This window comes from Typopeltis vanoorti, chromosome 6, assembly GCF_054136105.1.
Source record: "Typopeltis vanoorti isolate ZY-2024b chromosome 6, IOZ_Tvanoo_1.0, whole genome shotgun sequence".
Taxonomy (NCBI): Eukaryota; Metazoa; Arthropoda; class Arachnida; order Uropygi; family Thelyphonidae; genus Typopeltis; species Typopeltis vanoorti.
Genome location: NC_143554.1, coordinates 70,509,741 through 70,523,418, shown reverse-complemented (window position 1 = coordinate 70,523,418; position 13,678 = coordinate 70,509,741). Strand labels below are relative to the sequence as shown.

The window sequence follows — 13,678 nt, the reverse complement described above, 5'->3', positions numbered from 1 at the left end:
AGTGTCAACAGCAAATGCAAACAAGCCTTTTTATGCAGTCCTCCAGATAAGGGGAGGCTTTTTCTGATTCATTGTGTTTGTAGTGATGCACAGCAGAGGAATTTTTCTGCTTTGGCCAGCTAAATATTGAATCTTTCTACTGATTCGACTGAAGCCGAATATTTGAAAAACATGCCAAATGCCTAACCAAAACCGAAATGTTTGCCGCATTCCTCATTTAGATGTTTTAGAGTTACCCTCTAAAAGTAACTTATCCATATATATATCTTTCACACAAGACAGATGATAACCACATACTGTGTCAAGAACAGTATGTGCCACCACCACCCATTTTTGGTGGTCATTAGCATATCTGATATAATGTTATCATCAGCTGTGCTGTGTATATCATACATAGGACAAAAGTATGCATTAAATCACTGGTCCTCTAGAAAACTGACACAACTCAAAAAATTTAATAGTTGAGATTTTTAGTGCAGTAAATAGTGTATATTTTTTATGTTGAAAAACGGCACAACTGTACATTGCCCCTAATTTAAAGAAAAATATAATTATACAAAGTTAAGTAAATTTTTAAAGAAAACTGACACAACTCAGTTAAAATAAGGTTGAAAAAACTTTTAAACTCTATTTTAACTTAATTATATATTTTTTTCAAAAATTATGACACAAGGTATGTTTGCATCGTTTTTACACATAAAAATATACTATATTTATATGTGCTTCACTAAAAATCCTGATTATACATTTTTTGAGTTGTCAGTTTTCTAGAGGAACATCAGAATGTAAAGAAAAAATCACTTCCAGTTTTTTAAATATATACTTGAAATAAATTCTGAAATTTGTTTATTTAAAGAAATTTGTTTTTAAAAATAAATTTTCAGTAGTAATTTTGATGAATGTAAATTTCTAGGGATATCACCAATCATATGCAGACCATAACTCATGTGAAGAAAGCCATATGGATGGGAAGACGGTTGTATGGTAAGAGATGTTATGTCCCATTCTATCTTACGATTTTGTTTGTCTTACAAATTGCCTTCGTCTATATTCTTCTAACTTCTACTTTCAAGACATCACCAAAATTTCTACTAATATCTGAGTTATTGTTCCTCGTAGTAACCCTAGTATTTGTATTTTAACTGCGCCCTTTGGGATATTTAGTTTAAGATATTTTATACATAAACAGAGAAAAGGATCTCAAATATCTGAAAGTGTAACTATTGCAGTCGTGACACTATTTCTTGTTACTCAACATTAATTCCTTAAACTTCCCGTTTCTTAACATTAATTCCCCACGTGATTAGGCTCGAATGTTTCTAAGCAGTGCATTGGATTAGCAATATCAGACAACTTTTTTATCATTAAACAAAATGTTTATTATTTCTCTAAACATGGTACATATCAAAATACTCAACTAAATTACTTACACACTAAAATTAGCTTAATACAAGTAGTTGGGCTATGATTCGACAAAGGTTACTACGATCATGCCGCCACAAAATTTCATACAAAACATGAATTCACTTAACATGGACAAATTAGATTACCACACACTATTAGATTATTCAACTTCAAGTACACTAACAAAATCATTAACTACTCTAGCACATATTTATGACAATTCTGATTCTCTACACATCACACTAGGCATTCAAATTCCTCAGGCTACTTGATTACTCAATTCACACTAATCAAACTCAATATTAACAAAACCATTTACTTCATTTACTCTATCAAATTCTGAAGTCCTATTATAATTTCTCCCTAATCACTTTAACAGTTCCGTATTATGACAATGGTACCTATCACAAACAACTTCTAGTTAACATAAGACAAAATTCACAATACCTTTCTTTAGCTTCACTTACGGGCCTTTACCTTCTACTGAACGAACTTGCTTGCATAACTTCTTGCAATTCAGGGCTATATAAACATCTGCGCCGTCGGCTGTACTATCCGAAACGAGGACATCGATATTTTCACAGCTTCCTATGACTCTATGGTATATTTCGCTTTCTTCATAGGAATACGGGAATAGCTTTCCCGCTCACCTTCGATTCCTTGTTGTGGCATGAGGATATAAGCCATATCTCTCCACTCAGGAACACCGTGAAATCCACTAGAAAACCAAACTAAAACCACCGCGACTATCCAAACGTTTCTTCTCCTCTGGCAAAAGGCAAAAAGGCCTCAAGCCTCCTTGACTATCTAAACGTCTTCTCCAAAAACCAAAAGAGCCTACTCTTCAAAAAAGCAGCTATAAAAGGGTTGGTACCCCACCCCCCTCGAGGGGGTGGGGTACCAACCCTTTTATAGCTGCTCCCCTAATGGTGCCCTTTCTTACTTCTTTTTCCCGCCTCCTACTTGTTTTCCGTCTGTCTACCAATTGGGTAGCATTTTGCCGCCATACGTCATTTTGATCGGCAACTCGTAACGAAGTTTCTATCCGGGTATAGGCCCTAAGCGATATTCTGTTATTTCTCTTGTTAGCCTCTATCTTAACCCCCTTTTAAATCTTTTCTCAGAATTCTACTTAATGCTTAATCTGTAGCCTCTTACATAGCGTATTTCATGACTCATTCTTTTATACTTATGCGCTTAACTCTTTCATTCTTAATCGCATTACTATATTAATTCCTAGTTAGCTACTTATTTAATACAAATTCCTTGTTTAGTCATAATACATCTTAATATATTCTTTTCTTTTGTTATCTTAACTAAACAATAGGCCTTTACATTTTACTCAATTTATACTGGATGCAAGAATATTTTATTAATTAAATTATTCCTTTTATGCAGGGGTTTTTATTTATGTTATTTATTTTTCATGTTACACCATGATAACTGAGAATATTATATTCTCAAGATATCAGGTGTAACAGAGATTCAGAAACTTTCCCTTAAGTTCCACCATTCTGTTGGTTCTTATAACAGTAACAACTATATATCTCCATTAATTAAAAATAACAGAAATAACTACCTTATTCAGGTGGAACTCTTTCAAACATAATTTCTTATATTACTATAACATGTATATTTACTGATCTATTATAGCTTTATTGGTATGATAATAATATGAACATTATAATTAATATTATTGATAAGGAATTTTTATTTTAATTAACTAGTGGATATACCAGACAGTAATATATTTATTAAGAAGAAATGGATGCTACCACTACTAAATGTCTTGGGTAGTCTCCATAAGTTTTTTGCACAACAAATGTGGAGCACCAATGAAGAAAAGAAATTGATAACATATGGCACTTTTTTTTGTTGTTGTTGCTGTATTATGTTCCAGAATTTTAAGGTGTTCACTTAGGTGTACATATATTTCTCCTAATTCTGATCATGCAACAGATTGTAATCCCTTTGAGGAGGTTGATAATTGCAAATGATCCTTCAGCTGTACTGCCAGTTGCTTCTTGAATTCATTTCTTTTTGCAATGTTTTTGCAAATATGAGAATGGGGAACTGGACAATGAGACTTATTTGTGCCTACGGTCCCACAGAAGGCTCTACTAAGGTAGAAGTGGAGGAATTTTTTGAGGCTTAAGAAAAAGCAACTGACACAATGAAAAAGGAAAAGTTGGTCCTTGTTGGGGACCTAAATAGCAGAGTAGGAAATGATTGTGAGACATACAAAAATATTTTGGGAAAATTTGGAGAAAAGAGCAAAGCTAATAATAATGGCAAATATCTGTTGGATTTCTGCTCAGGACATGGACTGGTTATTACTAACACCATGTTCCAACATAAAAATGTGCACAAATTCACATGGAGAGAAGAGGCTAGGAATAAAAAAAGTCTCATTGACTATGTTATTGTTGATAGTGATGTTTTCTCCCTGGTGCAAGACACCAGAGTGTACAGAGGATTTGAAATTGGAAGTGATCACTATTTAATCTTGAGCAGGATAAAATTGAATTTCATATTGAAAAGAATAACATGTAAGAAAGTTTTAAAGCGAATAAAAGTTGAGCAGCTCTCAGATCTGAACTGTAGACTAAAATACAGAAAGATTATTGAAAAAAAAATGAAAGACTTTGAGAACAGGAATCAAACCTTGGAGATTCAGTGGCCAACTCTGAAGAAAACATTGATTGATTCTGCCAGAGAGCCATGTGGTGAGGTTGTGTGCAAGGATAAAAAAATCAGAACTCCCTGGTGGACACAGGAAGTTAAAGAGGCAGTGAAGGAAAAGAAGAAAGCATATCAAAAGTTCCTGGCAAATAAGTCAGCTTTTACTCTTACAGAATAGAGAGACAAATGTAAGAAAGCTAAACAGTGTGTAAAACTAGCTGAACAAAAGTCATGGGAGGACTTTGGCAAGAATATAGAAAATAAATATCAAGAAGGTGGCAAAATATTCTGGAGGTTGTTGAAGAAGCTTAGGAATGGAGGAAAGAGTGCTGTAAAAGGAGTTAGAGATGATAAAGGTGACATGAAAACAAGAGAAAAAGATATCATTGAAGTATGGAGTAATTACTTTGAAAAACTGCTAAATGAAACAAGCAGTGATGACAGCACAGTGATAAAAAAACACTGACCAGGCATGCAGTCAGGAATGCATATCCATACTTCAAGTAGAAAAAGCCATCAAAGGCTTGAAATGTGGAAAGGCAGCAGGAGTAGATGATATTCGACCAGAAATGCTGAAGTATGGTGGTATAAAAGTCTTACAGTGGCTGCACTGCAGCCACTGTAAGACTTCAGAAAGTTCAGAAAGCCTGGACAGAGGGACGAATTCCCGATGATTGGAGTAGAGCTCTCATAGTACCCATATATAAAAATTGAAATAAAACTGAATGTGAGAATTACAGAGGTATTTCCCTACTGAGTTCCTGGCAAGATCTATGCAAGTATACTTGAGAAACGGTTGAGAAGAATTGTGGAAGAAAAGCTTGGTGAAGAACAAGCTGGATTCAGGCCAAATAGAGGCTGTCAGGATCAGATCTTCACTTTACGACAAATAGTTGAAAAAGCATGGGAATACAACAAAGATCTGTATTTAAGTTTTGTCGATATGGAAAAGGCATATGACAAGGTGCCAAGAGAGAAGCTATTCAATACGCTGCAGTTATATGGTGTTAATGGGGCATTATATCAAGCAATACTTAGTCTTTATTTGAGTTGTAAGTCAGCAGTTAGAATTGAAGGAAGTACAGGAAGATGGTTTAAGGCTAAATCTGGTGTGAGACAAGGATGTACATTATCCCCTCTGTTATTCATTATCTATATGGATCACATTATGAAGGAATGTGGTATTAAACCTGATATCAAAATTGGAGATGTTAATGTCAGCTCTTTGCTTTATGCGGATGATGTTATACTTCTAAATAAATTCGCTACAAGTCTGCAAGATTCTCTGACTAAATTGAATAGCTGTCGTAATAGATATGGTATGAAGGTCAGCAATAAAAAGACAAAGACAATGAAAATAGGCAGAATCATTGAAAATGTCAACTGTGTTGTGAATGGAGAACCTGTGGAACAAGTAAAACATTTCATCTACTTAGGCACGATTTTTACTTCATCATCATCATCATCATCATCAAATTCCTGCCATGTACCCTCAAGGGGTGTACAGGATATGACAGTACTACATGAAAAAATTACATCATTACTAACTTCCTATCTACAATTTTCCTCCAAATCAGTCTGTTACTTGTCAAGACTCCAACATTATCAGATCTTATATTTCTATCGTCTAAGGCACTTTGTACCGTATCAATCCACCTATATCTTGGTCTTCCTCTGGGTCGTTTTCATTCCAACCTGGCAGAGAACACTTGTTTTGCTAATCTTTCCTCGCTCATTCTGTTTAAGTGACCATACCACCTGAGATTAGCTCTGCTAACACATTCCTGGATGCTGACAATGTTAAGTTCTTTCCTAATATCCTCATTTTTAATATGATATTGCCATTGATGCCATCTGTTCACGCCTCTAATCTTTCTCAGGACTCTCATATCTGCGGTCTGTAGTCTTTGGTCAAGTGTTTTAGTTCTGACCCAGCTCTCAGATCCATAAGTTAAAATTGGTTTGAACACAGTCTTGTATACAGCTAATTTAGTGTTCCGACTAATTTCTTTCTTATTCCATATGAATTTATTCAATTGACTTCCCACGATACCAGCTTTGCTGATTCTGTTGTCTATTTCTATATTTAGTTTACCATCTTCAGTAAAAATTGTGCCTAAGTAGCTGAAATGTTTTACTTGTTCCACAGGTTCTCCATTCACAACACAGTTGACATTTTCAATGATTCTGCCTATTTTCATTGTCTTTGTCTTTTTATTGCTGACCTTCATACCATATCTATTACAACAGCTATTCAATTTAGTCAGAGAATCTTGCAGACTTGTAGCGGATTTATTTAGAAGTATAACATCATCCGCATAAAGCAAAGAGCTGACATTAACATCTCCAATTTTGATATCAGGTTTAATACCACATTCCTTCATAATGTGATCCATATAGATAATGAATAACAGAGGGGATAATGTACATCCTTGTCTCACACCAGATTTAACATTAAACCATCTTCCTGTACTTCCTTCAATTCTAACTGCTGACTCAGAACTCAAATAAAGATTAAGTATTGCTTGATATAATGACCCATTGACACCATATAACTGTAGCGTATTGAATAGCTTCTCTCTTGGCACCTTGTCATATGCCTTTTCCAAATCGACAAAACTTAAATACAGATCTTTGTTATATTCCCATGCTTTCTCGACTATTTGTCGTAAAGTGAAGATCTGATCCTGACAACCTCTATTTGGCCTGAATCCAGCTTGTTCTTCCACAAGCTTTTCTTCCACAATTCTTCTCAACCGTTTCTCAAGTATACTTGCATAGATCTTGCCAGGAACACTCAGTAGGGAAATACCTCTGTAATTTTCACATTCAGTTTTATTTCCCTTTTTATATATGGGTACTATGAGAGCTCTACTCCAATCATTGGGAATTCGTCCCTCTGTCCAGGCTTTCTGAACTATGCAGTGCAGCCACTGTAAGACTCTTATACCACCATACTTCAGCATTTCTGGTCAAATATCATCTACTCCTGCTGCCTTTCCACATTTCAAGCCTTTGATGGCTTTTTCTACTTCAAGTATGGATATGAATTCCTGACTGCATGCCTGCTCAGTGTTTTTTATCACTGTGCTGTCATCACTGCTTGTTTCATTTAGCAGTTTTTCAAAGTAATTACTCCATACTTCAAGGATATCTTTTTCTCCTGTTTTCATTTCACCTTTATCATCTCTAATTCCTTTTACAGCACTCTTTCCTCCATTCCTAAGCTTCTTCAACAACCTTCAGAATATTTTGCCACCTTCTTGATATTTATTTTCTATATTCTTTTCCAAAGTCCTCCCATGACTTTTGTTTAGCTAGTTTTACACACTGTTTAGCTTTCTTACATTTGTCTCTGTATTCTGTAAGAGTAAAAGCTGACTTATTTGCCAGGAACTTTTGATATGCTTTCTTCTTTTTCTTCACTGCCTCTTTAACTTCCTGTGTCCACCAGGGAGTTCTGATTTTTTTATCCTTGCACACAACCTCACCACATGCCTCTCTGGCAGAATCAATCAATGTTTCCTTCAGAGTTTGCCACTGAATCTCCAAGGTTTGATTCCTGTTCTCAAACTCTTTCATTTTTTTTTTCAATAATATTTCTGTATTTTAGTCTACAGTTCACATCTGAGAGCTGCTCAACTTTTATTCGCTTTAAAACTTTCTTACATGTTATTCTTTTCAATATGAAATTCAATTTTATCCTGCTCAAGACTAAATAGTTATCACTTCCAATTTCAAATCCTCTGTACACTCTGGTGTCCTGCACCAGGGAGAAAACATCACTATCAACAATAACATAGTCAATGAGACTTTTCTTATTCCTAGCCTCTTCTCTCCATGTGAATTTGTGCACATTTTTATGTTGGAACATGGTGTTAGTAATAACCAGTCCATGTCCTGAGCAGAAATCCAACAGATATTTGCCATTATTATTAGCTTTGCTCTTTTCTCCAAATTTTCCCAAAATATTTTTGTATGTCTCACAATCATTTCCTACTCTACTATTTAGATCCCCAACAAGGACCAACTTTTCCTTTTTCATTGTGTCAGTTGCTTTTTCTAAAGCCTCAAAAAATTCCTCCACTTCTACCTTAGTAGAGCCTTCTGTGGGACCATAGGCACAAATAAGTCTTATTGTCCAGTTCCCCATTCTCATATTTGCCCACATTACTCTACTTGAGACTGACTGCCATTCAAGAAGATTAGCCTCGTATTTTGTGTTGAATACTATGGCTACTCCTTCTTTTCCTTGATTGTCATTGGCTGAATATAACATTTTGTATTTATTGCTCAGAAAGATCTCACCAGTTTTGGTCTTTTTTTGTTTCAGTCACCCCTATTATGTCGATCTGGTACTTATCTAATTCCTCAGCTAGCTCCATTTCTTTGCCATTCAGGCTTCTTACGTTGATAGTACCGATCTTTAACTCTGGTGATGTTGAGTTGAGGTTTGTTTTCAGATTTGTTCCAGTAGCTGACTTTTCGCTGTTCGCCCTGGTTCCCTGGCGAAAACAACGGGGGCCTTGTTTAACCGGGCGACGCCCCAGCCGGCATGAAATTTTGTCATGTTGTACCATCATTTTTTATTTTGGTTTAACCAATAAGAATACAATTTGGTCGGCTAAATCCCAAATTGCCAGCCCATCCTCGTTCGTTCAGTATCAAAGTAGATACCCAACAGGGTGCACCACGAGAAGGTGAGGATTGGACATTAGGTCAGAAGCCGTGGTCGGTTCTCCGCATTCCTTTAAAGACTATGTGGAGGTCTCCTCTCAGTTATACAGCTTTGACCCTTAAGCACCCCGATTTTTACTTAAGTTGGTAAATTAAATATAGAAATAGACAACAGAATCAGCAAAGCTGGTATGGTGGGAAGTCAATTGAATAAATTCATATGGAATAAGAAAGAAATTTGTCGGAACACTAAATTAGCTGTATACAAGACAGTGTTCAAACCAGTTTTAACTTATGGATCTGAGCGCTGGGTCAGAAGTAAAACACTTGACCAAAGACTAGAGACCGCAGATATGAGAGTCCTGAGAAAGATTAGAGGCGTGAACAGATGGCATCAATGGCAATATCATATTGAAAATGAGGATATTAGGAAAGAGCTTGACATTGTCAGCATCCAGGAATACGTTAGCAGAGCTAATCTCAGGTGGTATGGTCACTTAAATAGAATGGGAGAGGAAAGATTAGCAAAACAAGTGTTCTCTGCCAGGTTGGCAGGAAAACGACCCAGAGGAAGACCAAGATATAGGTTAATTAATACGGTATAAAGTGCCTTAGACGATAGAAATATAAGATCTGATAATGTTGGAGTCTTGATAAGTAACAGACTGATTTGGAGGAAAATTGTAGATAGGAAGTTAGTAATGATGTAATTTTTTCATGTAGTACTGTCATATCCTGTACACCCCTTGAGGGTACATGGCAGGAATTTGATAATGATGATGATGTTTTTGTGATTGTACTTTTATTGAGTATTGAGAAAAATTTTGACCTGTTTTTATAATGATACTATACCTACACCATCTGTCTCCCCTTGCAAAGTATATCCCATAAAATTCTTACACCTGTTATTTATTTATTTTTCATCATAGAGACCATCTCCTGATACATTACATTCCTTCAGTGGGTATACAGGAGGATACTATCATAGTACTAAATGTATATTATTACTTGCTTCCTGTCATTAGTTTCATCCAAATTAATGTTTGTCAGGTTTCTGCTACCTTCAGGATATTAAATTTTTAGTCTTCTAAGGCACCACATCAGTCTACTTTATTAATCTACCCTGTTATGCTAACTTTCCTTTCCCATTTTGTTTAAGTGACCATGGCACTTTACATTAAAGTTACATGATCTGTAATGTTCATATGTCAAATTCCTTTCTGATTTCATCATTTTTAATATGATTCCTCCATTGATACTTTGTTTGCACTCCTGATTTTCCCCAGAACTCTCATAGTGCAGTCTTCTCTAGTCCTTGATTAAATGCTCTATTTCTAGTCCAACTTTCAGATTTATAAGATAAACTCATTTCAGATATATCCCAGGAGTATATATATATATATATACTTCATATACTCTAGGATGATGTGATAAAGGAGAGAGTTTCTCTTTTGGTGAACAGATGAGAGTTGTCTGTTTGTTATATGGTTTAAATGTGGTGTAGAGCTTCTGTTTATTTCTACATGAGAAATTGCAAGAGCTGGATGTTGATGGTCCATGGGCGGTGGTAAAGGAGTGTTTGAGGAGAGTAATAGCAGAGTGACTGCATACTAGAGTCAGGAGGATAAATTTGGTGGGAGTTAAATGGATGAATACCATTAAATACAAAATTAATAATGGAAAACTCACATAAAAAGATTATTTAATAGTATAATTTTCGTCTGCGTGTCACAGGCATCTTCAGTACCTTTTAAGCTAAAATTAAACAATAACTGACAATTCCAAAAAGTGCCACCTAAGTGGCTAATGTAAGATAACTAAAAAGCTCAAAAATTTCGTAACAACTTTAAAAAAAAAAAAAAAAAATTATATATATACAATAAAAAGTTGGAAAGTACTATCTCCCATAAAGGGGATAGACGTAAACCATCGGATCTGGTTAAGTTAGGAGAGTGAAGTAAAGTTATACATGTTTCTTTATAAAAATGTACTGAAGATGCCTGTGACACGCAGGTGAAAATTATACTATTAAATAATCTTTTTACGTGAGTTTTTCAGTTATTAATTTTGTATTTATATGTTTGCTCACAGGGGTGCTTAAGGATCAAAGCTGTATAACTGAGAGGAGACCTCTACATAGCCTTTAAAGGAATGCGGAGAACCGACCAGGGCTTCTGACCTAATGTCCGATCCTCACCTTCTCGTGGTGCACCTTGTTGGATATCTACCTGAATACCGAATGAATGAGGGTGGGCTGGCAATTTGAGATTTAGCCGAACAAATTGTATTCTTATTGGTTAAACCAAAATAAAAATGATGGTACGACATGACAAAATTTCATGCTGGCTGGGGTGTCGCCCGGTTAAACAAATGCCCCCGTTGTTTTCGCCAGGGAACCAGGGCGAACAGCGAAAAGTAAGCTACTGGAACAAATATGAAAACATACCCCAACTCAACATCACGAGAGTTAAAGATCGGTACTATCAACATAAGAAGCCTGAATGGCAAAGAAATGGAGTTAGCTGAGGAATTAGATAAGTACCAGATCGACATAATAGGGGTGACTGAAACAAAAAAAGACAAAAACTGGTGAGATCTTTCTGAGCAATAAATACAAAATGTTATATTCAAGCATTGACAATCAAGGAAAAGAAGTAGTATCCATAGTATTCAACACAAAATACAAAGCTAATCTTCTTGAATGGCAGTCAGTCTCAAGTAATGTGGGCGAATATGATAATGGGGAACTGGACAATGAGACTTATTTGTGTCTGTGGTCCCACAGAAGGTTTTACTAAGTTAGAAGTGGAGGAATTTTTTGAGGCTTTAGAAAAAGGAAAAGCTGGTCCTTGTTGGGGATCTAAATAGTAGAGTAGGAAATGATTGTAAGACATACAAAAATATTTTGGGAAAATTTGGAGAAAAGAGCAGAGCTAATAATAATGGTAAATATCCTTGGATTTCTGCTCAGGACATGGACTGGTTATTACTAACACCAATGTCCAACATAAAAATGTGCACAAATTCACATGGAGAGAAGAGGCAAGGAATAAGAAATGGCTCATTGACTATGTTATTGTTGATAGTAATGTTTTCTCCCTGGTGCAGGACACCAGAGTGTACAGAGGATTTGAAATTGGAAGTGATCACTATTTAGTCTTGAGCAGGATAAAATTGAATTTCATATTGAAAAGAATAACATGTAAGAAAGTTTTAAAACGAATAAAAGTTGAGCAGCTCTCAGATGTGAATTGTAGACTAAAATACACAAAGATTATTGAAGAAAAAATGAAAGAGTTTGAGAACAGGAATCAAACCTTGGAGATTCAGTGGCCAACTCTGAAGGAAACATTGATTGATTCTGCCAGAGAGGCATGTGGTGAGGTTGTCTGCAAGGATAAAAAAATCAGAGCTCCCTGGTGGACACAGGAAGTTAAAGAGGAAGTGAAAGAAAAGAAGAAAGCATATCAGAAGTTCCTGCCAAATAAGTCAGCCTGTGCTCTTAGAGAATACAGAGACAAATGCAAGAATGCTAAACACAGTGTAAAACTAGCTAAACAAAAGTCATGGGAGGACTTTGGCAAGAATATAGAAAATAAATATCAAGAAGGTGACAAAATATTCTGGAGGTTGTTGAAGAAACTTAGGAATGGAGGAAAGAGTGCTGTAAAACGAGTTAGAGATGATAAAGGTGACATGAAAACAGTAGAAAAAGATATCCTTGAAGTATGGAGTAATTACTTTGAAAAACTGCTAAATGAAACAAGCAGTGATGACAGCACAGTGGTAAAAAACACTGACCAGGCATGTAGTCAGGAATACATATCCATACTTGGAGTAGAAAAAGCCATCAAAGACTTGAAATGTGGAAAGGCAGCAGGAGTAGATGATATTCGACCAGAAATGCTGAAGTATGGTGGTATAAGAGTCTTACAGTGGCTGCACTGCATAGTTCAGAAAGCCTGGACAGAGGGACGAATTCCCAATGATTGGAGTAGAGCTCTCATAGTACCCATATATAAAAAGGGAAATAAAACTGAATGTAGGAATTACAGAGGTATTTCCCTACTGAGTGTTCCTGGCCAGATATATGCAAGTATACTTGAGAAAAGGTTGAGAAGAATTGTGGAAGAAAAGCTTGGTGAAGAACAAGCTGGATTTAGGCCAAATAGAGGCTGTCAGGATCAGATCTTCACTTTATGGCAAATAGTCGAGAAAGCATGGGAATATAACAGAGATCTGTATTTAAGTGTTGTCGATTTGGAAAAGGCATATGACAAGGTGCTAAGAGAGAAGCTATTCAATTCGCTACAGTTATATGGTGTCAATGGTTCATTATATCAAGCAATACTTAGTCTTTATTTGAGTTGTAAGTCAGCAGTTAGAATTGAAGGAAGTACAGGAAGATGGTTTAATGTTAAATCTGGTGTGAGACAAGGATGTACATTATCCCCTCTTTTATTCATTATCTATATGGATGACATTATGAAGGAAAGTGGTATTAAACATGATATCAAAATTGGAGATGTTAATGTCAGCTCTTTGCTTTATGCGGATGATGTTATACTTCTAAATAAATCTGCTACAAGTCTGGAAGATTCTCTGACTAAATTGAATAGCCGTTGTAATAGATATGGTATGAAGGTCAGCAATTAAAAGACAAAGACAATGAAAATAGCAGAATCATTGAAAATGTCAACTGTGTTGTGAATGGTGAACCTGTGGAACAAGTGAAACATTTCAGCTACTTAGGCACGATTTTTACTGAAGATGGTAAATTAAATATAGAAATCGACAACAGAATCAGCAAAGCTGGTATGGTAGGAAGTCAATTGAATAAATTCATATGGAAGAAGAGAGAAATTAGTCGGAACACTAAATTAGCTGTATACAAGACAGTGTTCAAACCAGTTTT

General features: G+C 35.6%; 1 protein-coding gene across 2 annotated transcripts in view; it reads left to right on the top strand.

Annotated features, from left to right (window-relative positions):
* LOC150105523 (late secretory pathway protein AVL9 homolog) overlaps positions 1-13,678 on the top strand; it is a 415,642-nt gene that overhangs the window by 44,792 nt on the left and 357,172 nt on the right. For both annotated transcript variants that reach the window (XM_090394870.1, XM_090394871.1), the window contains exon 2: positions 914-984. The gene's annotated coding sequence lies outside the window, so the exon portion shown is untranslated. The remainder of the gene's footprint in view (positions 1-913; positions 985-13,678) is intronic.